Raw genomic sequence first — 27,373 nt, 5'->3', positions numbered from 1 at the left:
TGATAAGATGCAGAGGTATTTATGGAAAGGAAGGGAAAGGAAGGTTTTTCAGTCTATGTTGTCTCCCTTCAGCATAGGGCAGATTTCTAGGACATACCTCCTTAGATCAGGATGCACGGGATGCACAAGATGGCGGATCTTCTCCCTCGACCTGTTCTCCTCCTCTCTGCACCTCTCCCCCTGGATTTGCCAACAGCCGTGTCACTCCCCACTTCGCGTACCTCAGCCGCTCCTGCTTGTCGCTGTAGGCTATGAGCACTCAGCCGCTGCTCTTATAACACAGCCCGAGCACAGGCCCTCGCACCTCGTGACACCACTCCGCCGTTGCAATGGAGCTCAGCGCCGAACCCGCTCCGGTCTGCGTCCTGTCTTGCACCTCCAGTCGTTCCCTGTTCGCCAGACGTCCTCACACTCCGGGAGAGAGAAGTAGGTACTGAAGTTTTGGTTTATTTATGCCGCTTCTGAGCTTCTTATCCACGGAGCTCCCGGTCACACGTCCGTCCTCATGCAGGTCCCAGCCACGCCCCCCCCCCTGACTCAGTCCTTTTATCCCCCATATTAATAGTGCCCCTTTGCTCCTATAAAATAAAAAATTATACTCACCTAATAGACGACCAACCGGGTCAGACATTTCGCTTCCTCCCTGCGCCGTTATTGTTTGTCCAATTTCAGGGGCGTATGGAGCCCCAGAGCTGTGGGCCACCCCAAATCCCTGGACCCCAGCCGATCATCCTATTTACCCCTTTGGTAATTTTACACTGGTTGGGGACTGGACTCTGTTCTAGATAGAAATGTTGCCATTGATTGAGATTTGTCCTAATACATTGTCTTTCTTTCTCCTAGAATTAATTCCTCATAAGAGTTAATGATAACCACACATCCCAGGAGGGCAGATCAAAGATTAAGCAGAGCCCTCCACCTCACATCACATAACGTTCTACATTCAGTCGGATGTATTCAGTAGGAGAGTCCAAGGTCAGTGTATTTTATTAACTGCATCTCTAAATGATCACATAGTGTGTATTACTGGTCAATACTGAAGAGGGCACTACCACCATAGATGGCCTGGGCACCCTCAACTTACACTGCCGAACCGGCATTTAGGGCCCAAACCTATAATATAAAAAAAACAGAAAGATACAATCCTTAGTTTATTGACTGGGTGATGTTATTTGGGCACTGTATGATTAAATTATTTGGACACTACATGGTGCATCATAAGGGGGAGGACGTCACAGATACTGCACATGTCACCAATAAACCTAAGGCCGGCCCTGGATGTGACACAATAGCTGCCACGTGACATGCCATCCACACGGACATGACCGCTGTGGCCTAGCAACTAAAGACAACAGAACCAGCAGCGCAGGAGCCACAGGGAATTTAAAAAATGAGTAGGGACAATTTGTTATTTTTAGCCATATGCGGCTTAGACTAAGGTTTATGAAACTGTCAGAAAACCCCTTTAATAATTATTTTGTCTGTTGAATCCAGAAATCCAATTTACCATTTTCTACTCTCTCTACTCCAGTCCAAAAGACTCCACAAAAGACAAATTAGAAGTTTTCCATTAAGGATAAGATTATATAGAAGAATAGCAATAAGCTCCTGGTCCCTGATACAAAATCTATACCAGGGTCCTCCAACTATTATGTGCCATTATACTGCTGGTGTTATTTGTGTGGCAGAGGGGCATTGGACTCGCCCTGTGATAGAAAATGAAATGTGTGAAAGTAAATATATTATTATTCATTATAGATATGGGGTTATTTTATGTATGTGCATTAAACCCATTATGTATTTTACAGACATTTATAACATCTGAATATGTGGCACCAGTGACAGCCGACATGCTAGAAGATCCACTGTATATATGTAAGTATTATAGCAAATAACAACCTATAGAAATTCTATAATGTGATGTCACCCAGAATGTTCCTATAGAGACACATGACAAGACTGTGGGAACAATCTCCCTGATGTTTTCAATAGGCTGAACATATATTTGTTGATATGATGAACCATACTAAGCGCACGTCATAATATCTTCACAGTTTATACTTTTGTTCCAGAATTTCTTGAGATCGGCTGCCTGCTGCCAGGGGGACTCTCTGAAGTAATATTTCATCTATATGCGGTATGTCCATCATTAGTTACTATATACAGTATCCACCAGTAGCTCTGTACATTGAAAAAGTAATGAGCGGGCAAAATGCCAAGAAAGGCGTAGCAGTGGGGAACCTTGGATAGTTGGTAGGAATAGGCATAATGTAAGTTAGGGGTATCTTTGTCCAAAATGCTGGCCACATGGCTCGGTTTAGGACTGAACGTAGGTATAAGGTAATTGGGTGAGGGAGTGTAGGGGGATTTTAGACAGCTCTGGTCTGCCAAGAACATTTGCGATGTGTCAAGGCCTGGATGCAATAGACAAGGACTTAAGTGAGTTTCATTACACAGTCATAATCTGCAGGCCTAGGTGATAATGGACACTGGCAGAATGTTTTTATATTTACAGCACTCAAGCGGAAAGCAATGGAAGGTGCCAGGATATTGCCACGTATAGAGCCCCCACAAGTCATGCAGCACAAGGACCTGGACTTGGGGTGTACTGGATTGTTTGGAGCAAATGGCATCAAGGAAGCAAGGCAGGTATCCTCAATGGTATCATTCTAGCAAAAATTTGAGGGAACATGGCACGATGATGGGCCAAGTGCCAGGATCCTTGCGCAGGGATCCAGGGTCGATGAAGGCAGCAATATCCCAGTGGGGCCTTATAATCTCAACATGGGAGAGGGACACCTTGGGGTTGCCAAAATGTTTAGAACACGGGGTACTGGCACAATGTTTGGAATTACAGGAGCAGCGCATCTGGATGTAAAGAGAAGCAGAAGAAGGCAACAGTAGCTGGTTGAGTCTGATTCTGATCTGTCAGATGATAATAAGTGGTCTGATGTTGGGGATAGATGGGCTAATGGGCAAGACGTTTAAGATGCTGAAAAAAATGTTTACGCAGGATAAAGTAAAAAGGTAAAAGCGAGGAGGCGTGATACCGAAAGCCAATCCTTTACTGGAAAGAGGGGGTAAAGTTTGGGGCCAGGAAACATGTTTGTTGATTTCTACCTACACACACTTGTCCCAGGAAATGTTGGGAAACATAAGGGAGGAAAGGCTTGTCTAGTTTTCGTGATGTCTATGGAAGATTTTGTTTAGTATTGCAGTGTTATGGTGGTGGAGCAGGACCCCCTTATTGATCAGGTGCCAATAAAAAGGGATGGTGCCTGTGAAGCAGGCTGGTAAGTATAAAAAAAATACATCTGTCGCATCTAAAAGAGGCATCAGTAAACGATGAAATAGACAAGGAGTTGAGTGAGTTGCATCATTAAAGCAGAATCTGCAGGCACGGATGACAATGGATACTTGCAGAATGTTTTTTGTGCCTACAGGACTCAAGTGAGAAGCAGTGGAAAGGACACGGATATCGCCACGGATAGGGCGTCCACGAGTCATGCAGCACAAGGAACTGGACTTCTGATGTAATTGACTGTTTGGAGGAGATGGCGTACATTTGCGAAGAATGTAGTTGGCTTTCGAAGCGCGTAAGCAGTCTTGTATCATCACTTCAACATGCCGTGTGGTTTATAAAATGTTTTTCTAATAAAGTCATCACATTGTCATGAGGATTGCTGGACCATATTTTCTTCTGTTTACTGTATATTTATTGGACAGTGCCAACGCCATACAGCCCTCCCTGTAGAGAACGCCATACAGCCCTCCTGTAGAGAACGCCATATAGCCCTCCTGTAGAGAACGCCATACAGTCCCCCTGCAGAGAACGCCATACAGCCCCCCCTGTAGAGAACGCCATACAGCCCCCCCTGTAGGGAACGCCATACATCCCCCCCCCTGTAGAGAACGCCATAGAGCCCCCCCTGTAGGGAACGCCATACAGCCTCCCCCTGTAGGGAACGCCATACATCCCCCCCTGTAGAGAACGCCATAGAGCCCCCCCTGTAGGGAACGCCATACAGCCAAAAAAATGCAACCTACAGTGTGTCCTACAAAATACATGTATCCCCTATCCCACAGGATAGGGGATACATGTGTGATCGCTGGCAGCAAAAGCTGCTTCTATCCTCTCCTCAGTGTCCCCGGCAGTCACTGGCAGCCGGAGACCCGACATTCAGCAGCCCGATCACGCGGGCAGTAAGTTAAAACCGGAGTCGTAAAAAGTCTATGGCTCGGGTTTTAAGGACCCTGACCGCTGGCCGTAAAAATACAGCCAGCAGTCGGGAACCAGTTAATGGCAGAGCGGGGAGATACCTCCCTGCTCTGCCGTAGTGTTCAGTGGCGTCCCGCTGTAGCAGCCATAGCGGCTGCCAGCGGAGCCTCCGGCCATGGTGTAGCAGCCGCTACATATACAGTACATATATACAACACCAAAAAAAATCTCAGTGTTATGACTGCGGACCTCTGTCGCTCACCCTGTGATGAACGGCCGCGACCGCAACTTCCTGGCCACCTCCCCAGAGACCACGGCTGGCGCGGCCTTCCCTTCCTGGAGTGTGCGAGGAGTGCCTTAAAGGGCCAGCGTGCGCACTTCCTAAAAGTTTTCTATCCTACCCCAGTGCACCCTGGATTATAAAAAGGTCTCTGCCCTTCCACTCCTTGCTTGAGCGTTGTTTGTACTTTTCCCATGTTTGTATTGCAAAGGGTCCCTTAGTATTTTCCTGCTTGATCTCAGAGTTCCCGTTCCCTGCATCCTATTTCCTGTATCCCTTGCTGTTTCCTAACTGTGCCTGCCTTTTATCAGAGTCGTGTGGTACCGCCGGCTGGATATGCCACGTCTGTGTGTCATCTACCATTCCTGGTGCCATCCGCTTCGTCTGGCGCAACCTGCCACACCTAGCCCTATCTGAGCCGGAGCCCACGGCCTAGTGGGTCCACATACGGATGTAGCCATCTTTAACTTGACTCTGATAACTTGTTGCAGCGTGATATCACACAAAAATAACCATTGAGAAGTCATTGAAAAGGTCAAGATAAGGGATCTTTCCACTGTGTATTTAATGCGTTATTAGTCAAGCTAAAGTCAGCTACATATGTTCCCTAGATTGTGACAGTACGCTCAGGCCATAGAACCCGCTGGCCAGCGTAAGACCACAGTTCAGGTCATACAGACGGATATGCGTGACCTATATGCACGTCAGCAATTACTAAGGGGTGGACCCCAATAGTATATATTGTATCTATATGCACGTCAGGATCAACTCTTCGTGGCTGTAAACTCCATCATCGCCCGACTGGATCAACTCCCTGTTCCTTCCCCAGAGACTGCTGCCGTTCCACTGCCTAATACTCCTACTGTCTGTTTTTCGGATCCACAGTTGCACTGCCTCTTTTTCCTCGCTATGACTGCGTGCTCACCATTTCTCCTCTGATGAGGCCAAGGTAGCGTTCATTATTTCCCTCCTCGCTGGCAAGTCCCTCGCATGGGCGAACCCCATCCTGGAATGACAGGGGCCCAAATTTTCGGACTTAGCCCTGTTCTTACAGACTTTTTGTGACGTGTTCAAGAAGCCGGGTCGAACATCCTTAGCAGCAGCCACTCTGCTGACCCTCAAGCAAGGGGGTCCACAGCAGGAGAGTATGCCATCTCCTTCCGTACCCTGGCAGCAGAGTTGGCATGGAACAATGAAGCATTGGTGGCGGCCTATGGCATGGACTGTCCTCACACACCATGGACAAGCTGGCAGCCCGCGACCTCCCACCTACCTTGGATGCCCATATCCTGTTGAGGCAACTCTAGGTGGGATGATGCCAAACATCAAAACCTCTTCCGAATTATCTATTCCTGTGACCATCATCTCGGGAGAGACATCACACTTCTCCTCTGCCTATTTTGACTCCAGGGCAGCTGCAGATTTCATCCAGCAGGATTTAGTAGACCGACTACATCTACCCACAGTTCTTCTAGAGAGATCCCTTGCTGTTGCTTCTGTAAATGGACTACCATTGCCCGATCCTATTGTGGTTATTATGAAACCACTTACGTTACAAATCGGAGTCCTTCACTCAGAACAGATCAACTTCCTCGTCCTGCCTAAAGCCATCAACCCGGTTCTGCTGGGTCTGCCTTGGTTTCGTCTACACGCCCAGGTCCTTCACTGGAGTTCTGGAGAGGTCCCCCAATGGGGGCCAAGATGCCTTAGCCGCTGCCTGCAACAGGTCCGCCCTGTTTTGCCTCCACTGCCTCAGTCACTCTCCGATCTACCATCTCATTAAGCCAGTTTTGAGGACATCTTCAGTAAGAGCAGGTAGATAAAAACAGTGGGAACCAGGTGGGATCCAATGTAAAAAAGAGACACCATCCAGGCGCAATACTTTTTTGAGAGAAAATATATATATAATTAATTGTCTAAAACAATAGATCATAATAAAACATACATAAAAAAGAGAGATAGAGGGTCTCTTGAGGTACAACGCGTTTAGTGGAAACAGAACCACTTTATCAAGTAAACATGAGACCATAAAGTTTTTTCCAGAGAACCCCTTTAATGACCACCGTGAAAAGGCGTATTGTCATTAAGGGGTTAAATTCGCAGTGTTGGACGGTCATCTCCAGTTTACTGTTGTATCATTATTATACCGAAATTTATATTATATTATATAATATAATAATATATTATATAATATATATATTATTATATTATACCTGTTAGGAGATGATGTCACCCCCAGATGAAGGCTGTGCCGAAACGTGCGTCGTGGTTGGCGCCATCCCGGTTGTGTCATATAGATGGGTATATATTGAGGCATGTTATTTCATATGCTGTACTCTTTTGAACATGTGTTGCACCTATCCTAGGACCATCACTACTTGTATTTAGCTTCTTGTCCATGTCCTTGTCCATCCTGCAGTATTGTAAAGACAATTTATATTATATATGGTATATATATCCTTATTTCATATATATATTGCTTAGCACTATACACTTTATAAATAAGATGTATCCGTATTGTTATGGGCATGTGTTCACCCTGTGTATTTCACTCTGGAGATGTTGCTATATCTATTGTGTGACACTTTTTATTCATTTGTCCTCTATATTTAATAAAGTTTTTTGATACTTTTCAAAAGCATCAGTATTGGTGCAAGGTGCCATTATTGTTTAGGTCAGGTTTGCCCCCTGCCGCTAGGGGCTGTGGGGTAACACAGCAGGAGGCGTGTGCAGATGCCTGAGAGACTCAGTGATGTGCCTGCTGAACATTGTTGTTAGGATTCTCTTGTTGCACTTTTACTCCTTACCACTGGAGCCCGCTGTTTTGCCCTTAAACTTGCCCTTAACCAAGATGGCAAATGTTGCATCGTGTGGAACCATCTTGTTTCCTGTTGGGCCTACTTCAGACCACATGGAATACCAAACAGTGCTTGAGTATTGTGTCTTGTTCCAGTCTCCTGAGAACTGCAGCTATAGTCTTAGCACATACTTGTGCACTTTGCACATATCCTTGCACATACTGGATTAAAATTAATTAGATTTATGTATATTTTTATGTACATTAATTTTTTATATATATTTCTTTTGGTCATCGTTTTGATTGTCATTTTTGGTGTTTATTCACCTTTTGTTTCATTCACCGCATATTCACAATCTTCGGGTCATATGTACGGTTTTGTATTGCATCAATACTAATTATATTGTTCTCTCTTTTTTCCTCTTCAGCATCAATCAATTAACACTTGTTGTTTTATTTTATTATTCTCTTCTCATTTTTGTTGCTATTTTTTCACGTTTCCTCACCTCTCTCACATTCACAACCATTCACTTTGATTATATATATATATGTATATCCTTGGTCTCCTTTATTTTCCTTCCTCCTTTTTTCATTTTTCACTCTTCACAGCATTACTGGTCAGTTCCGGTACTGTGTTTCAGCTCTGAAGCGCTATATGGACTTGGATAGTCAGCTTCAGCACCTTGGACAGTGACTGCCCTGACTCTCCCTGTTATTTAGGTTTGACAGCTGTGCTGAGTATTTCAGCACGTTGGACAGCGACCTTGGCTTCTAATGCTGTGCTATGCTCTCCAGCGTGTCTAATAGCAATCGCTGTTTTCACGCTGGACTGTCACCTAGCAACGGGACGCTTCGTCCCGCTGCTGTTGTTTAATGAGATCGGCTGGGCTTTTCAACCTATTTTTCACCTTAGTGTTCAGGATATATGTTTTTACCTTGGGCCAAAACTGGATTGCCACTAAACTTTTAGTTTCATTCATCTTCGTCTCCCTGTTTCTGACCTTTTGCGATTCCGCATCGAGCAGGCGGGTGGAGTTAATTCCCCCGCCCGCCTGGTGTGGTTATGCCGATGGAGGCGGTTCTGGGAGGAGGATTGATTTGATATAGGACTGCACGATAGGACGCTATCGTGGGTGGGCGGGATGTATCGGCGTCTGTCATGGGTGACCGACGCTGAACACCTAACCACCCGATAAGAAACAGCTGTGCTTTTACCGGTAAAACATCATTGAGGAAGGTATATCTAGGGGTAACTGGGGCATTTGGACATCAACCCCTGACGAAGCACCAGCGAAACGTGCATTGGGTTAAGCAGAGGTCCCCCTCCTGGTCCTGATCTCCTATTTATCTTCTTATATGCAGGTGTAGGTATACTACTTTGCATGTTGTTTTTACTTAGATTGTACTTTATATATATTCTCTATACTTATTTATGTGTTCATCTGTGCAAAGCGTACCATGCCTAGTACCTGCTCATTAATATGTACTTATGCACTTTAGCCATATATAGGTTGTGTCAGACCATTTTTACATCTGGGGGGCTACTCTGCTTTTACGTTCGGATTCCGTTTGTGTTCGAGGGTCCATGGCATTTTATTATGTCTAAGTGTTATACGTTGTCTCCATGTGTCTAATTGACTTTAATAAAGATTATTTGTATTTTTTCAAACACCTGGTCGTGACTTGTTTCTTTTTCTGGTTCAGCTTAAATTAGTCACTAGGACCACTAGTATCATTCGGGGTATTGTTCGGTTTGCTCTTTTCTAATTCTGCAGAAGAACATCAGAATCATGTGAGAATGGTGTTGGAGCGTCTGAAAGCATATCAACTCTATATCAAGTTGGAGAAATGTGAATTCCATCAAACAGAAATACAGTTCTTGGGTTATATCATTTCTCCCCTAGGGTTACACATGGATTCTAGCAAGATTCAAGCAATTAGAGATTGGCCAACTCCAAAAAATGTGAAAGAGGTCCAACGATTTGTAGGATTTGCTAATTTCTACAGGCGTTTTATCAAGAGTTTTTCGGGCATTATTACACCAATTACCCAATTAACAAAGAAAGGGATACCTTTTGTGTGGTCTCCTCAGACACAAGATGCTTTTTTCTATTTGAAAACAAAATTCACAACAGCCCCAATACTGGTTCATCCTAACCCTGAAAAAGCGTTTATTGTTGAAGTGGATGCTTCAGACTGTGCAATAGGGGCTATTCTATCACAGAGAACTGGAGAGAAAGATTTGCTGCACCCTTGTGCTTACTTTTCTCGAAGTTTGACTTCTGCTGAAAAGAATTATGACGTGGGGAACAAGGAACTCCTAGCCATCATTGCTGCTTTCAAAGAATGGAGACATCATTTAGAAGGCACAGCTCAACAAATAGTGGTTCTAACTGATCATCGTAACCTTGAATTTGTTAGATCTGCCAAATGTTTGTCTCCCCGCCAAGCCCGGTGGAGTCTGTTTCTAAATCGTTTCAACTTTGTGATCTCTTACAGGCCTGGTTACCGAAATGGTAAGTCCGATGCCTTATCTAGGTTGTTCTCCAATGATTCCTCCTCGACAGTACCACCAACAACTATTCTTTCCGAGTCCAATTTCCTGGGGTGATCCATAGCAAGGACTTGCTTGATGAGATAAAGGAAGCCTATGAGACCGACCCAATTCTTTTGCACCCACCAGATGAAGTGTCCCTAACTTTCAAAAATCAAGTATGGACTAACAAGCACTGCATTTACGTTCCAGAAACTGTAAGATTAAACGTGCTAAAACTAATGCATGACTCTAAACTAGCAGGTCACAAGGGGATTCAAAAAACACAAGAATTTATTTCCCGCTTCTTTTGGTGGCCCAATTATCAAAAAGATGTGAAGAAATATGTTTCTTCTTGCAACACCTGTGCCATGTACAAAACTCCTCGTACCTCATGCATGGGATTATTGCTGCCTCTGTCAATTCCATCTCGTCCTTGGGGATCTATCTCTATGGACTTTATTGTCGACTTACCAGTCTCCAAAGGGAAGAATTCCTTAGTAGTGGTTGATCGGCTCACTAAAGCAGCCCATTTTATTCCTTGCCCTGGACTACCTTCTGCTAAAGAGACTGCTGATCTTATAATTCAGAATGTGTTTTGTCTTCATGGAATACCAGATGAAGTGGTTTCGGATCGCGGAGTACAATTCACATCAAGATTCTGGCAGAGTTTTTGCACAGCACTCGACATAAATGTCAGTTTGTCTTCTGCTTTTCATCCCCAGTCTAATGGTCAGACTGAGCGCACAAATCAAACGTTAGAACAGTATCTCCGATGTTACATCTGCCATTTACAGGATGACTGGGTCGATTTGCTTCCGATGGCGGAGTTCTCCTACAATAATTCTCAGAATGCCTCCACTAAACAAACACCGTTTTTTGCAAATTTGGGTTACCATCCCAGTATTCTTCCTAATCTTCCCAGATAAATTTTTATTCCTGCAGTGACTGACAGAATACAATCACTTCAACAGAATCTGGAAATGCTAAAAATTACATTATCAATTGCCCAGGAGAAATATAAGGAAACAACAGATAAATCTCGTAGACCTTCTCCAACCTTCAAAGTGGGAGATGAAGTATGGCTTTCCACCAAGAATCTGAAACTTCACTTACCTTCAGCAAGATTGGGCCAAAAATGTATTGGTTCTTTCAAGATTATTGGACAAGAAAACTCAGTGGCTTTTCGTCTCAAACTTCCCAGACCAATGAGAATACATCTAGTGTTCCATGTATCCCTACTGAAACCTGTTGTTTCAAATCCATTTCCAGGACGCCACCTGCCTCCCCCTGATCCTATCGAAGTTGATGGACAAGAACATTATACTGTTGAAAACATCCTGGACTCCAGGATATTCAGAATTCGGTTGCAATATCTAATAAAATGGCAAGGATATGGCCCTGAGGATAATTTGTGGGAACCCGTAGGCAATCTCAATGCTCCTCGACTGGTTAGGGATTTTCACCAAAGATATCCAGATAAACCAAGTCAAACATCGTCCTGAGGCCGCTGTCGAAAGGAGGGAGTAATGTTAGGATTCTCTTGTTGCACTTTTACTCCTTACCACCGGAGGCTGCTGTTTTGCCCTTAAACTTGCCCTTAACCAAGATGGCAAATGTTGCATCGTGTGGAACCATCTTGTTTCCTGTTGGGCCTACTTCAGACCACATGGAATACCAAACAGTGCTTGAGTATTGTGTCTTGTTCCAGTCTCCTGCTCCTGAGAACGGTCTTTGCCAGACGGTTCCTACTTCCTTGCTATTTACTACTACTCGTGTTCCACCCTCCAAGCACTGTCCCTGGGGACGTCTCACCGGGTTCTGCACTGTGCTCCGCTCGCTACTTCTGACCATAGGATTCCAGCAGTGTTCGCCAGTATCGTAACAATGGTGGGCGGTTCCCTGGTGAAGGGTGCGGGTCCATCCCTGGTTTTCGCGTGGGCGGTCCTGTAAAACATTTTCCCTTGTTAACCCTCTTCCGGTGAGTTATGAGGCGGTTGCGGTCTCAGTCCAGACTGAGACACCTAACTAGGTAAACAGGGATAACTTGGCTGTGTATGTCTGCTTCGAGGGATCGGTGCCCATCTTAAGCAGGAGGTCAGGAAACAAATAGGGAAGGATGAGTACGTGGAGATGTTCTCCCTCCTCCCCTTGGAGAAGTTCTATCTGGATCAGGGGAAGAGGGACTAGAGCATAAAAGAAGGAGGAGGACAAAAGGCGTTATCTCCTGATTCCGCAAATGTTTACCAATTGGTTAATATGGTGAACGTTTTCATTTGCGATTCTAGCTAGAGTGATTTGCCAAAAGACCCCGGAGCACTGCTCGGCCCTTTTATGTTTTATGGATTCTATTGGGGAAGCATATAGGGTGTATAAGGGCCTGGTATGGCTCCGTTATGATAAAGAAGTCACAGTACAGCTGACACTAAGCTTTATGCAGAACATAGTGGAATGTCAAAAACAGCAAAAAAAATCAAGAGAATCAAAAGAAATTTAATAAAACAACACCAGTCCCAAGTGAATATAATTCGTAATGTTGTAGGGGGGTAAGGGAATGATAATGCTGGGAACTCTCTCTGTTATACTCTACTTAAACCCTATACACACACAAGAAACAGAGTATAGAGCCAAGTATATATGAAAAGAATAACACATTTTATTAAATACATATAAAAACATACATGTTAAAAAGGTACATGAGTGGAGAGACTCTATATGATATGAACACAGGTAAGTAGGAAAACCAAGTGTATGGTGTGTTTAACCCCTTCGCGCTCAGCGACGTAATAATCCGTCGCGCTAACTGTATCGTTAGCGCTCAGCGACGGATTATTACGTCGCGGGGATAACGGCCATTTCGGCCGTCCTCCCGACACATGCAGGAGCTGTGACAGCTGCTGTCTCGTACAGCAGCTGTCACAGCTCCTACAGCGGGGACCGATCGCTGTGTCCCCGCTGATTAACCCCTTAAAAGCCGTGTTCAATAGTGATCACGGCTTTTTAGGGGTTAAGCTACAATCGCCAGCCTGCTACGCGATAGCGGCTGGCGATGGTGGCTATGGCAACCGGACACCAAACAATGGCGTCCGGTTCTGCCATCGACGGAAGCCTAGTGGGTCCTGACGAAGTCAGGACCCACTATGCTTGCTGTCAGTGAGTAGCTGACAGTTCTAATACACTGCACTACGCATGTAGTGCAGTGTATTACAATAGCGATCAGGGCCTCCTGCCCTCAAGTCCCCTAGTGGGACAAAGTAATAAAGTTAAAAAAAGTTAAAAAAAGATGTGTAAAAATAAGAAACTAAAAGTTTTAAAAGTATTAAAAGTAAAAATCCCCCCTTTTCCCTTATCAGTCCTTTATTATTAATAAAAATATATAAACAAACAAATAAACTATAGATAATTGGTATTGCCGCGTCCGTAACGGCCTGAACTACAAAATTATTTTATTATTTATCCTGCGCGGTGAACGCCGTAAAAGAAAATAATAATAAACCGTACCACAATCACAATTGTTTGGTCACTTCACCTCCCAAAAAATGGAATAAAAAGAGATCAAAAAGTCGCATGTACCTAAAAATGGTCCTGATCGAAACTACAGTTCGTTACGCAAAAAATAAGTCCTTGCACGGCTTTATTGATGGAAAAATAAAAACGTTATGTCTCTTAGAATAAGGTAACACAAAAAGTGAATGATTGTTTACAAAACTTATTTTATTGTGCAAACGCCATAAGACATAAAAAAAACTATAAACATCTGGTATCGCCATAATCGTATCGCCCCGCAGAATAAAGTGAATATGTCATTTATAGCGCACGGTGAACGCTGTAAAAAAAATAGAATAAAAAAACAATAGTATAATTGCTGTTTTTTAGTCACCACGCCACCTAAAAATAGAATAAAAACTGATCAAAAAGCTGCATGCACCCCAAGAAAACTACAATGGATTCCTCAAGGGGTCTAGTTTCCAAAATGGGGTCACTTTTGGGGGTTTTCCACTGTTTTGGCACCACAAGACCTCTTCAAACCGGACATGGTGCCTAATAAAAAGGATGCCTCAAAATCCACTAGGTCCTCCTTTGCTTCGGAGGCCGGTGCTTCAGTCCATTACAGCACTAGGGCCACATGTGGGATATTTCTCAAAACTGCAGAATCTGGGCAATACGTATTAAGTTGCGTTTCTCTGGTAAAACCTTTTGCGTTATAAAAAAAATGGTATAAAGAGGATTTTCTGCCAAATTTTTTTTTTTAATTTCACCTCTACTTTGCTCTAAATGCCTGTGAAACACCTAAAGGGTTCATAAACTTTCTAAATGCTGTTGTGAATACTTTGAGGGGTCTAGTTTCTAAAATGGGGTGTTTGATAGGGGTTTCTAATATATAGGTCCATCAAAGCAACTTCAGAACTGAACTGTAACCTAAAAAAATAAATAAATTAGGCAATACTTCGCTTCTTACATTATACTGATAATGAGCCGTGCCCACCCCAAGATGACCCCAGTTTTGACCGTTTGTATAAAAGGAGACCACTATTAGACCATTTCAGTGCCCGGTTTTCCCAAGCATACACCCCCGAGAAGTGTATTTCTATTGATGAGTCCTTGGTGGATTTTAAAGGGAGGCTTCAATTCCGCGAGTACCTGCCGGGTAAGAGGGCAAGGTATGGCGTAAAGATGTATAAGCTGTGAGAGTGCATCAGGGTATACCTACAGGTTTAGGATATACGAAGGGAAGGACACCAGTGCTCAGCCCCTAGAATGCCCCCCCCTTACTGGGAGTTAATGCAAAAATTGTGTGGGATTTGGTGCACCCACTGCAGGACCAGGGTTACCACCTCTACCTGGATAATTTTTATACCGGCGTCCCACTCTTCAACTGCCTCGCTTCCAGTCCTGTGGCATGCGGCACTGCTAGAAGAAATCTAGGAGGCCTCCCTAAGACTCTGCAGGGCAAACAAGAAGGGGTGAGCGCAGGGCACATTCTAGCAGCAACATATTGTGTGTCAAGTACAAGGACAAGAGAGATGTCACACCAGTACCCATGTACCTGTACGAGGTACCAGTACAGAGACCCCTAAACCAGACTGAATCCTGGACTACAATAGGTACATGGGAGGGGTGGACTTGTAAGATCAAGTCCTGAAGCCCTACAGCGCCATGCGGTGTGGTATAAGAAGCTGGCCGGGCACATCATACAGTTGGCATTGTACAATGTGTACGTGCTACATCGATGTACAGGCCAGAAGGGAACTTTCCTGGAATTTCAAGAGGTGATTATCAAGAACCTAATCTTTAGGGACCAGGAACGGGGGGGCACCCAGTACTTCTGGAAGCGAGGCCACACGCATCGTACCAGGGCAACATTTTCCAGGAGAAGTTCCCCAAACTGACAAGAAGGGAAAAAGTCAAATGAGGTGCAAAGTCTGCTATAAGAGGGGTATAAGGGAGGACACAATATATCAATGTAACGCGTGTCCCGAAAAACCAGAGCTCTGTATGAAAGAGTGTTTTAAAATATATCATACATCCCTTGTTTTATAATTTACCCCAATTCTACTTACCCTGAAGTATTCCGCACAGCTTATCCCCCCTTATCTTTCCCTTCTGAGCCCTGCTGTGTGCCCAAGCAGCTGATAACAGCCACATGTAGGGTATTGCCATACCCGGGAGAACCCACATTACAGTTTATGGGGTGTATCTCTCCGGTCAAAATGCTCACTACACCTCTAGATGAATGCCTTAAGGGTGTAGTTTTTAAACGGGGTCACTTCTTGCGGGTTTCAACTGTACTGGGGCTTCTGCACACATGACTTTGCACGAGAAAATCCCCAGTAGGCCAAATGGTGGTCCTTTCGTTCTGAGCCCTCCCATGGGTCCAAACGGCAGTTTATCACCACAAATGGGGTATTGCTGCACTCAGGAGAAATTGCGCAACAGAATGGGGTATTTTATTTCTTGTGAAAATAAGAAATTTTCAGCCAAAACTACATATTATTGGAGAAAATTAATTTTGTTTTAATTCCAAGCCCAATTCAAATAAGTTCTGTGAAAATACTATGGGGTCAAAATGGTCACAACACCCATAAATGAATTCCTTGAGGGGTGTAGTTTCCAAAATGGGGTCACTTCAGGTGGGTTTCCATTGCTTTGATACCTCTGGGGCTCTGCAAATGCGACATGGCACCCGAAAACCAAACCAGCAAAATCTGTACTCCAACAAACACATAGCGCTCCTTTCCTTCTGAGCCCTGCCATGGGTCCAAACAGCAGTTTATCATCACAAATGGGGTATTGCCGCACTCAGGACAAATTGGGCAACAAAATGTAGTATTTTATTTCTTGTGAAAATAAGAATTTTTGAGCTAAAACGACATATTATTGGAAAAAATATATTTTTTTTTAATTCCCAGCCCAATTCAAATAAGTTCTGTGAAGAAACTATGAGGTGTAAATGGTCACAACACCCATAAATGAATTCCTTGAGGGGTGTAGTTTCCAAAATGGGGTCAGTTCTGGTGGGTTTCCATTGCTTTGATACCTCTGGGGCTCTGCAAATGCGAGATGGCACCCGAAAACCAAACAAGCAAACTCTGCACTCCAAAGAACACACAGTGCTACTTCACTTCTGAGGCCTCCCATGGGCCCAAACTGCAGTTTATCGCCACAAATGGGTTATTGCTGCACTCAGGAGAAATTGGGCAACAAAATGGGGTATTTTGTTCCCTGTGAAAATAATAAATTTTGATCACAAATGACATCTTATTGGAAAAAATGAAATTTTTTTAATTTCACAGCCCAATTCAAATAGGTGCTGTGAAAAAACTGTGCGGTCAAAATGGTAACAACAACCATAAATTAATTCCTTGAGGGGTGTAGTTTCCAAAATGGGGTCACTATTGGGGGATTCCTACTGTTTTGGCACCTCAACACCTCTTCAAACCTGGCATGCTGCCTAAAATATATTCTAATAAAAAAGAGGACTCAAAATGCACTAGGTGCTTTTTTGCTTCTAGGGCTTGTGTTTTAGTCCATGAGTGCACTAGAGCCACATGTGGGACATTTCTAAAAACTGCAGAATCTGGACAATACATATTTAGTAGTGTTTCTCTGGTAAAACTTTCTGTGTTACAGAAAAAAAATGAATAAAATTGAAATTCAGCAAGAAAAATGAAATTTGCAAATTTCACCTCCACTTTGCTTTAATTCTTGTGAAATGCCTGAAGGGTTAAAAAACTTTCTAAATGCTGTTTTGAATAATTTGAGGGGCCTAGTTTTTAAAATGGGGTGTTTTATCAGGGTTTCTAATACATAGGCCCCTCAAAGCCTCTTCAGAACTGAGGAAGTACCTTAAAAAAAAGGATTTTGAAATTTTCTTAAAAATATGAGAAATTGCTGTTTAGGTTCTAAGCCTTGTAACGTCCAAGAAAAATAAAAGAATGTTCAAAAAACGATGCCAATCTAAAGTAGACATATGGGAAATGTGAACTAGTAACTATTTTGGGTGGTATAACCATCTGTTTTACAAGCAGATGCATTAAAATTCTGAAAAATGCAATTTTTTCCACATTTTCTCTAAATTTTGCAATTTTTCACCAATAAACACTGAATATATCGACCAAATTTTACCACGAACATGAAGCCCAATGTGTCACGAGAAAACAGTCTCAGAATCGCTTGGATAGGTATAAGCATTCCGACGTTATTACCACATAAAGTGAAATATGTCAGATTTGAAAAATGGGCTCTGAGCCTTAAATGAACAGTGTCACCCAAAATTTTTTTATAATATCAGTTTGATGTTAGTGCTTTATTAAAAACGTTTGGATTAATTTGTGTGTTTGTGTGTTACTTTTTCTTATTTTGACACTTTTTCTTCCCTATGGGGGCTGCCATTTTTTTTTCCATTTCTGTATGTGTCGATTAACGACACATACAGACATGGAATACGGCAGCTCCAGTCCCATAGGGACTGCGAACGGGGCCCGTTCCATCCACTTTGGTGTACGCCGTGTGTGTGGGAACGGAGCATGCGCCGCTCCCACACAGTTCAATTTGAAATGCGCGCCGTCCGGCGCCATTTTCCTGTGGACCGGAAGTCGCGGCCGGACAGTAAGATTACTACTTACGGTCGCGGCTTCCGGACTTGTGCACATGGAGCAGCGGCAGCAGACGGAGCGGACGGACCGGAGGGAGCGGCGGCGAATGGAGCAGGTAAGGGATTTCTATGTATGTTCGTGTTTTACTGTGTGTTTACTACTGTATGTTAACCTGCTACACTGTGTGTTAGCTCAAAACATGGCGACACACAGTGTAGGAGGTTAGACCATTCAATCCCCTCGTTTCTCCCGGCACTAGCCAGGATAAAGGAGGGGGGGATTCAGAGAGCTCACTAGAGCGAGGGATTTTTACCCAATTTTGCAGCATAAAGCAATGTGGTTGCTTTACCACATGCAATGCTGCAATTTTGGGAATGGCTCCATCTAGTGACCAGCAATGGGAAATCTTATAAATTAGAATCCAATTGAATCCAATTTATAATATTTCTTGACTCGTGAAAAAAAAAAATAAATTAGAACAATGTTTAATCACCTACACACTAATTGTTTAACTAAAAAAAACAAAACATGTTTTGCTGGCAACACATTCCCTTTAAGGCCAAAACTAGGCTGCGTCCTTAAGGGGTTAAAGTCCCTATATTAAGGACATATGAATAGGGCAGTGTGTTATCGTATATAACGTTAGTTGTTTGAGTGTGAGCTGTTTTGTTAAGGACAGACGTGTCCAAAGGGTGTTTTCTAGAGTAAAATACTCCCAACATTAATAACTCAGATAGCCTTACCCATAATAGTAGTCCTGGTAGCCTGGATACCTGTGTGTAGAACAATAAGATGTCATTTTTTATCAAAATTTCTTATTTTCACAGGAAACAAAATACCCCATTTTGTTGCCCAATTTGTCCTTGGTGCGGCAATACCCTATTTGTGGTGATAAACTGCCGTTTGGGCCCATGGGAGGGCTCAGAAGGAAAGGACCACCATTTGGCCTACTGGAGTTTTTCTGGTGCTAAGTCATGTATGCAGAAGCCCCTGAGGTACCAGTACAGTTGAAACCCCTGAGAAGTGACCCCATTTTAAAAACTACACCTCTTAAGACATTCATCTAGAGGTGTAGTGAGCCTTTTGACCCCACAGGTACTGTGTAAAAGATAATGCGCAGCAGATGGGGCAGAGTGATATTTGCAATTTTCTATATATATATGGCATGTCCGTGCCCGATATAGTGTGCCCAGCATGTGCCACTGGAGATATACACACCATAAGATGTAATGTGGGTTCTCCCGGGTACGGCAATACCCTACATGTGGCTGTTATTAGCTGCCTGGGCACACGGCAGGGCTCAGAAGGGAAAGATGAGGGTCATAAGCTGTGCGGAGTGTATCAGGGTAAATTAAAAATTAAGGGATGTATGATACATTCGAAAACAATCTTTCATACAGAGCCCTGGTTTTTCGGGACACGTGTCGCATTCGTATATTGTTTACCTCCTTATCCCCCTCTTTGAGCAGACTCTGCACCTCTTCTGACTTTTTCCCTTCTTGCCAGTTTGGGGAACTTCTCCTGGAAAGTGTTGCCCTGGTACGATGCGTGTGGCCTCGCTTCCGGAAGTACTGGATGCTCCATATTCTTGGTCCTAAAGATTAGGTTCTTGATAATCACCTCTTGAAATTCCAGGAAAGTTCCCCTCTGGCCTGCACATCGACGTAGCACATACGCATTGTACAATGCCATCTGTATGATGTGCACGGCCAGCTTCTTATACCACACCCTCGATTTCCGCATGGCGCTGTAGGGCTTCAGGACTTGATCTGACAAGTCAACCCCTCCCATGTACCTATTGTAGTCCAGGATGCAGTCTGGTTTGGGGGTCTCTATACTGGTACCTCGTACAGGTACATGGGTACTGGTGTGGCCATGTATTGTTGTTAATACAAGGACATCTCTCTCTCAGAATTCCCAGTAAGGGGGGGCATTCTGGGGGCTGAATACTGCTGTCCTTCCCTTCATACATCCTAAATTTGTAGGTGATGCACTCTCGCGCAGCTTATACATCTTTACGCCATACCTTGCCCTCTTACTCGGCAGGTACTGGCGGAATTGAAGCCTCCCTTTAAAATGTACCAGGGACTCATCAATAGAAATACACTTCTCGGGGGTGTATGCTTGGGCAAACCGAGCACTGAAATGGTCTAATAGGGGTCTCAGTTTGTACAAACGGTCAAAACTGGGGTCATCTCGGGGTGGGCACTGCTCATTATCCTTATAATTTAAGAAGCCAAATATTGCCTCATAATGCATCCTGGACATGGCCATACGGTAGATTGAGGGTATGGTATAAGATGTCCATGCTCCAGTAGGTCCTAATGGATGGCTTTTTCAGAAGCCCCATGTTCAAGTGAAGTCCCCAGAACTTGCCCAACTCTGCTACATCTACAGGGGTCCACCTGTAGGATTGGGCATAAAATGATGTAGGGTTCTTAGTAATATACTGTTGGACATATAAATTTGTCTGGGAGACCATAAGATCTATAAAGTCATCAGTGAAGAAGAACTTGAAAAAGCCCATTTCACTGAGCCCTGCCGTATTAAATTTTAACTCTGGGATTTTGGGCTCATAAATGTCTGGTGTGGGGGTCCAAATGGGGGCTTGAACTGCGGCGGGGTCATTTCGCTCGGGGGCTTCAACTGCACTGGTGGTCAAGGGGCATCTCCTAGGAGGTTCCTCTTCTTCATCACTGGATGAGGAGGTGGATAAATAAAACAGAGTCTCACCATCCGACGACTCTGTGTCGGAGGCAAGAAATGAATATGCCTCTTCGGCACTAAATGTCCGTTGGGACATGTTTGATTGCTTTCCTAACTAGGAGCAATAGGCTGCTACCTAAACCCAGAGGCGTAGCTAGGTTCTCCAGAACCCGGGGAAAAGATTCAGTTTGGCGACCCCCCCCCCCAACCTCTTTCTCAACATCTCCTTCCCCCTCGCCGTGTTTGTTTTCTCTACCAATCGACGTGTCATTTCTTTTTATGTAACGCGAGCATAAAAACATTTGCATATTTAACAAGCAATATGGTTCTATACACAACACAAGAACCAAGCTCACTACATATATACAGCCCCAGCACAAATACAGCTCAATTTAGTGCAACCCCTGCCGTATAGGTTTGTACGGCGTAAAACTACAGCTCCCAGCATGGCCCAAACAATGGTAAGGATATGCTGGGAGATGTCGTTTTACAAAAAATAAATCCTATCATAATCATATCACCCATCATCTCGCTGCAGATCATACAGGGACTAGAATACTGATTAGAGGCAGAATAAAAATTTACATTAAGCGACTCACCGGTGACGTCTCAGATTCTAGTTCTTTTTCTCCATTTGGTCCAGATCTCTATGATGACTTCTCCCGGTCCATTTCTGCAGTTTGCCGCTCACATGTCTTCAGCTTCTCACTTTTCCAACATTTCTGCACCTATAAATAAATATAAAGTTATCATTATACCACACACTACGCCCCTAAATATAATAGCGCCATATACTGCACCTCTAATTATAATAGCACCATACACCATGTCCCACACACACACTGTGCCCCCTGTAGATAGTGCCTGCCATAGAGCCCCCTGTAGATAGTGCCCCCATATAGCCCACCCCTGTATATAGTGTCCCACAAATAACTCCCCCTATAGTGCTCTACAGATAGCCCACCCCTGTATATAGCCCCCTGTAGATATAGCGAACCCCAGTATATAGAGCTCTACAGATAGCCCAACCATGTATGTAGCCCCCCCGTAGATATAGCCCACCCCTGTATATAGTGCTCCACATATAGTCCACCCCTGTATATAATGTTTCACAGATAGCCCACCCCTGTATATAGCCCCCCTGTACATATAGTCCACCCCTGTATATAGTGCTCCACTAGATAGTCCACCCCTGTATATAGTGCTCCACAGATAGCCCACCCCTGTATATACTATATACAAGGGTGGCTATCTGTGGAGCACTATATACAGGGGTGGACTATATGTACAAGGGGCTATATACAGGGGTGGGCTTTCTGTGGAGCACTATAGGGGGAGCTATTTGTGGGATACTCTATACAGGAGTGGGCTATATCTACAGGGGGACTATATACAGGGGTGGGCTATATTTACAGGGGGACTATATCTACAGGGGGACTATATCTACAGGGGGACCATATCTACAGGGGGACCATATCTACAGGGCTGGGCTATACACAGGGGGGCTATATCTACAGGGGTGGGCTATACATAGGGGGGCTATATACAGGGGGAATATATCTACAGGGCTGGGCTATATCTACAGGGCGACTATATCTACAGGGGGGCTATATACAGGGGTGGGCTATATCTACAGGGGGCTATATACTATATAGCCCACCCCTGTATATGGTGCTCTATAGACAGCCCACTCCAGTATATAGCCCCCCTGTAGATATAGTCCCCCTGTATATAGCCCCCCTGTATATAGCCCCCCTGTAGATATAGTCCCCCTGTATATAGCCCCCCTGTATATAGCCCAGCAGATATAGTCCCCCTGTATATAGCCCAGCCCTGTAGATATAGTCCCCCTGTATATAGCCCCCCTGTAGATATAGTCCCCCTGTATATAGCCCAGCCCTGTAGATATAGTCCCCCTGTATATAGCCCAGCCCTGTAGATATAGTCCCCCTGTATATAGCCCCCCTGTAGATATAGTCCCCCTGTATATAGCCCAGCCCTGTAGATATAGTCCCCCTGTATATAGCCCAGCCCTGTAGATATAGTCCCCCTGTATATAGCCCCCCTGTAGATATAGTCCCCCTGTATATAGCCCAGCAGATATAGTCCCCCTGTATATAGCCCAGCCCTGTAGATATAGTCCCCCTGTATATAGCCCAGCAGATATAGTCCCCCTGTATATAGCCCCCCTGTAGATATAGTCCCCCTGTATATAGCCCCCCTGTAGATATAGTCCCACTGTATATAGCCCAGCAGATATAGTCCCCCTGTATATTGCCCAGCAGATATAGTCCCCCTGTATATAGCCCCCCTGTAGATATAGTCCCCCTGTATATAGCCCAGCAGATATAGTCCCCCTGTATATAGCCCCCCTGTATATAGCCCAGCCCTGTAGACATAGTCCCCCTGTATATAGCCCAGCCCTGTAGATAAAATCCCCCTGTATATAACCCAGCCCTGTAGATATAGTCCCCCTGTATATAGCCCAGCCCTGTAGATATAGTCGCCCTGTATATAGCCCCCCTGTAGATATAGTCCCCCTGTATATAGCCCGCCTGTAAATATACTCCCCCTGTATATAGCCCAGCCCTGTAGATATAGTCCCCCTGTATATAGCCCAGCCCTGTAGATATAGTCCCCCTGTATATAGCCCAGCCCTGTAGATATAGTCCCCCTGTAGATAGACACCCCCCGTAGATAAAGTCCCCCGTGTAGACAAAGTCGTCGTCCCCCCCCCCCCCCCCGCAGATACAGCCACACTTCTATTACAATTAAAAAAATAATTTCAAACTCACCTTATTCCCGCTCCCACGCCGTCCGGCAGCCATGGAGACCTGCTCTCTTCTGCGAAGGTCTCCAGAGGGTTGAACGCAGCGTCTATGAAAGGCGCTGATTGGCTGGGCAGGATGACTTTCCCTGTCAGTCAGTCAGAGCCTTTCATCGACGGAAGCGTCACTGGTACAAAAGGTACCAGTCGCTTCATTCATGGAAAGGCGCTGAATGGCCGGGCACGGAACGTGCCCGGTCATTCATTGCTTAATTGTACCTGTGTCATTGCGACATAGGTACAATTATAGTGCAGGAGGAGGGGGCGCTGGCGCCCCCCTCTCGACTGCGCCCGGGGGACATGCCCCGCTTCCCCCCCCCCTAGCTACGCCCCTGCCTAAACCAGCTCAAAAAATTGGTGTTTTTATAGAACGAGTGGGCTTCCCTGAGACTAAACCTAACAAGGGCGAGGGTTCCTAACACTAAACCTAACTAGATTTTATTTGAACTTCCCTGAGACTAAATCTAACTACGGCGACTATTCTCTGACACTAAACCTAACTAGATTATTCTGAGCTTCCCTAACACTAAACCTAACTACGGTGACGGGTGCCTGACACTAAACCTATCTAGATTATTCCGAGCTTCCCTGACGCTAAACCTAACTACTGTGATGGACCCCTAACGCTAGATCTAACTATGGTGATGGATTCCTGACGCTATACCTAACTATGCTTTTTGACGGTTCCCTGACACTAACTAACACTAATACTAAACTAACTAGATAAATTGTCTAAATTAACAGGATTTTTTTCGTTTTTTTTTTTTTATATATATTTTATTATTTTATATGTTTTATAAAGAAAAAAATAATCCCCAGGGACCAAGAAATTGGTCCTGAAGACTAAGAAGTGGTCAGTGATAGGAGATCACTGACCAAAAATGTGGGGGGAACACAAGGAGGAAGGGTAAAGGACTGGGTAGTGGATTGGGGAGGTGGGAAGCAGAAAAAAGTTGTCTTTTTTTCACTTTTTTTCACTCTTTTTCTTCTCTCCCTCTACTCACAACCGCTCTGAACGCCTCGCTATCTCCATCTCAGGGCGGGTTCGGCAGGATGTGATGTCAGGGAGAGGAAGCGAAGAGACCGATCGCCACTATTGGACAGTTACTCACTGACTGACCAATAGTGGCGATTGTGGAGGCGGGACCATCGCTATAGGTCCCGGCGTATTGAGCTGTGATAGCCTGCTGTCGGAAACAGCAGCTGTCACAGCTCGTGCACGCGCCGGTGGAAAATGGCGATGCATTTTCCCTGCGACATAATATTCCGTCGCTGAGCGCGAACGGGGCGGTCAGCGCGACGGAATATTACGTTGCTGAGCTCGAAGGGGTTAAATACATTGAATACACAGTGTCAAGAAACTTTAATTTCACTTTTTCAATGGTTTTCAGTGACTTAAGTGATAAATTATCACGCTGCAGCAAGTTATCAGAGTCAGGATAAGGATTGCTATATCTGTACATGACTCCAAACAAAGAAACAAGAAGTTCATCTGCTCACCAGGCCGTCCATGTGTCCAATAAACTCTCGGTGGGCGGATAATTGTCCGGTAACTTTATCCATTAAAGTGGAGACGATCCAGAACTTAGGCTACATTCACACGACAGTGAAAAAAAATGGCCATTAAAAACTGATCAACTGTCAGTTTTTCATGGCCGTTTTGCATCATTGTGTCTGCAAATTTTTATACACTTCCAGTCCGTCTGTCCGTTTTTAATGGCCGTTTGACATCCATTTTGCATCCGTTTTTCATGGCCGTTAAAAAAACTGATGAATTTCATTTGTCTGGCTTCTTTTGTCCCAACCCCCTGAAAACACCCAAACAAAGGTCATTGTCATGATTGTTTCACAGCCCCCCTGTAGATGATGCCACACAGCCCCCCTGTAGATGATGGCACACGGACCCCCTGTATATGATGCCACACAGACCCCCTGTAGATGATGAAACACAGACCCCCTGTAGATGATGGCACACAGACCCCCTGTAGATGATGGCACACAGACCCCCTGTATATGATGCCACACAGCCTCCCTGTAGATGATGGCTCACAGCCCCCTGTAGATGATGGCACACAGCCCCCCTGTAGATGATGGCACACAGCCCCCCTGTAGATGATGGCACACCGCCCCATGTAGATGATGGCACACAGCCCCCTTGTAGACGATGGCACACAGCCCCCTTGTAGACGATGGCACACAGCCCCCTGTAGACGATGGCACACAGCCCCCCTGTAGATGATGACACAGACACCTCTCCGGAGAAAGCACCACACCCCCCCTCCCTGTGGTAATCTTCCGGGACTCTCTCTGTAAATTCAGGACCGTGCCGAAAAATTTGCTACAGTAGACAACAATGTCCCCTGTACTAGCGCCATGCTACCATAGTAGTGAGCGCAACAATATCCGTAATTTTTGTCCGCCTGAATGCCCTACATACTCACCGATGCATGACCGTCTACGTCACGAGTGATCTCTAGTCTCACTGGTTCTGCGAAGGCGACGCGAGGACGTCATCTCGTCACCTTCGCAGAACCCATGAGACTAGAGACCACACCTGTAGAGGACGGCGCTGCATCGGTGAGTATGTGTCATTGCGCCGCCGATTACCAGCAAGGGAGCCAATAGTTCCCTTGGCTCTTGAATCCCCAAATCCCAGAACCGTTTTTAACGGCTGTTACATGTATTGACGGCCGTTAAAAATTGATCCATTGACTTCTATGGGGGCCGTCTGGCCGTGAAAGCGGCCAAAAATAGGACATGTTCCATTTTTTGACGGACAATATTCACGGGTGGTTAAAAAAAGGCCGTGTGAATATACCCATAGAACATCATTGCTCTGGAAGCTGACATTTTTTACTGTTGTGTGACTGTAGCCTAAAACGAAATTCAATAAAATGTATCCTTTATTAGTTCAGATGTTGCCGTCTTTACCTTGACTTTTAACGCATTAAATAAACAATCCCTTATCTTGACTTTTTCAATGGCTTTTGTTGTGTGATATCACGCTGCAACAAATGATATTTTATTTCACATATAGCGAAAAGTAGTAATCCAAAAATAGGTTTTTAACGTTTCGGTCTATACATTCAACCTTCTTTAGACACGGATATGCGGCGCTTGTGACCTCGGTCGCTGTTGGGTAATTGCGCCATTATTTTTGGATTACTACTTTTCGCTATATGTGAAATCAAATATCACTTATTGCATAATACCTTGGAGTGCTGAGTTCCCATTTTTTACACATTGGCGTGGAAGCCTACTCACGCACACTTGAAACACGGAGTGCTGCGGGATCAAGAAAGTATCACGCTGCAACAAGTTATCAGAGTCAAGTTAAAGATGGCTACATCTGTATTACAGTATAAAATCCATCTAGTAACAGATTACACGTTTCATACATTACATGTTCTTAGTCGTAGCCCCTATAACCACACATGTATCTTTCTTCCATGTTTATAAACAGCAGTCCCATGTAACGCCTATATCCAGTGTATGCACAGACAGTCTATCCAGGCAGTAGGAGATAATTAGATGATGTAACAGATACTGCAGCCGCTTATGATGTCACTGATGATGTCATAGGCAGTACTAGCCGTTAGGTTCTATGTGCAGCTGGATTACATATTTTTTACAATTTCTGCCAATGACGTCTGGACCGGGACTGTGATTGACTGTGTGATTGACAGGTAAGATGCAGCATTTTATCATTAATTCTACATGTTACTGGACACATGAAATATATACGCTCTAGAATTCTCATATAAGGCCAGATTCACACTGGACATTACTGCAGCAATTTCTAACCACACCAACACCTCACCACAACTATATGATTGTAGAAGGATTTTTTTCTGGTGATTGTCAGGAGTTGGGGTTGTTTTTTTTTTTTAGACAAACAGTTCAAGTTCCAGTAAA

The sequence above is a fragment of the Rhinoderma darwinii genome, chromosome 2 (genome assembly GCF_050947455.1).
Source record: "Rhinoderma darwinii isolate aRhiDar2 chromosome 2, aRhiDar2.hap1, whole genome shotgun sequence".
Lineage (NCBI taxonomy): Eukaryota > Metazoa > Chordata > Amphibia > Anura > Rhinodermatidae > Rhinoderma > Rhinoderma darwinii.
The sequence above is the reverse complement of the archived record's forward strand: the minus strand, read 5'-3'. Positions refer to the sequence as shown.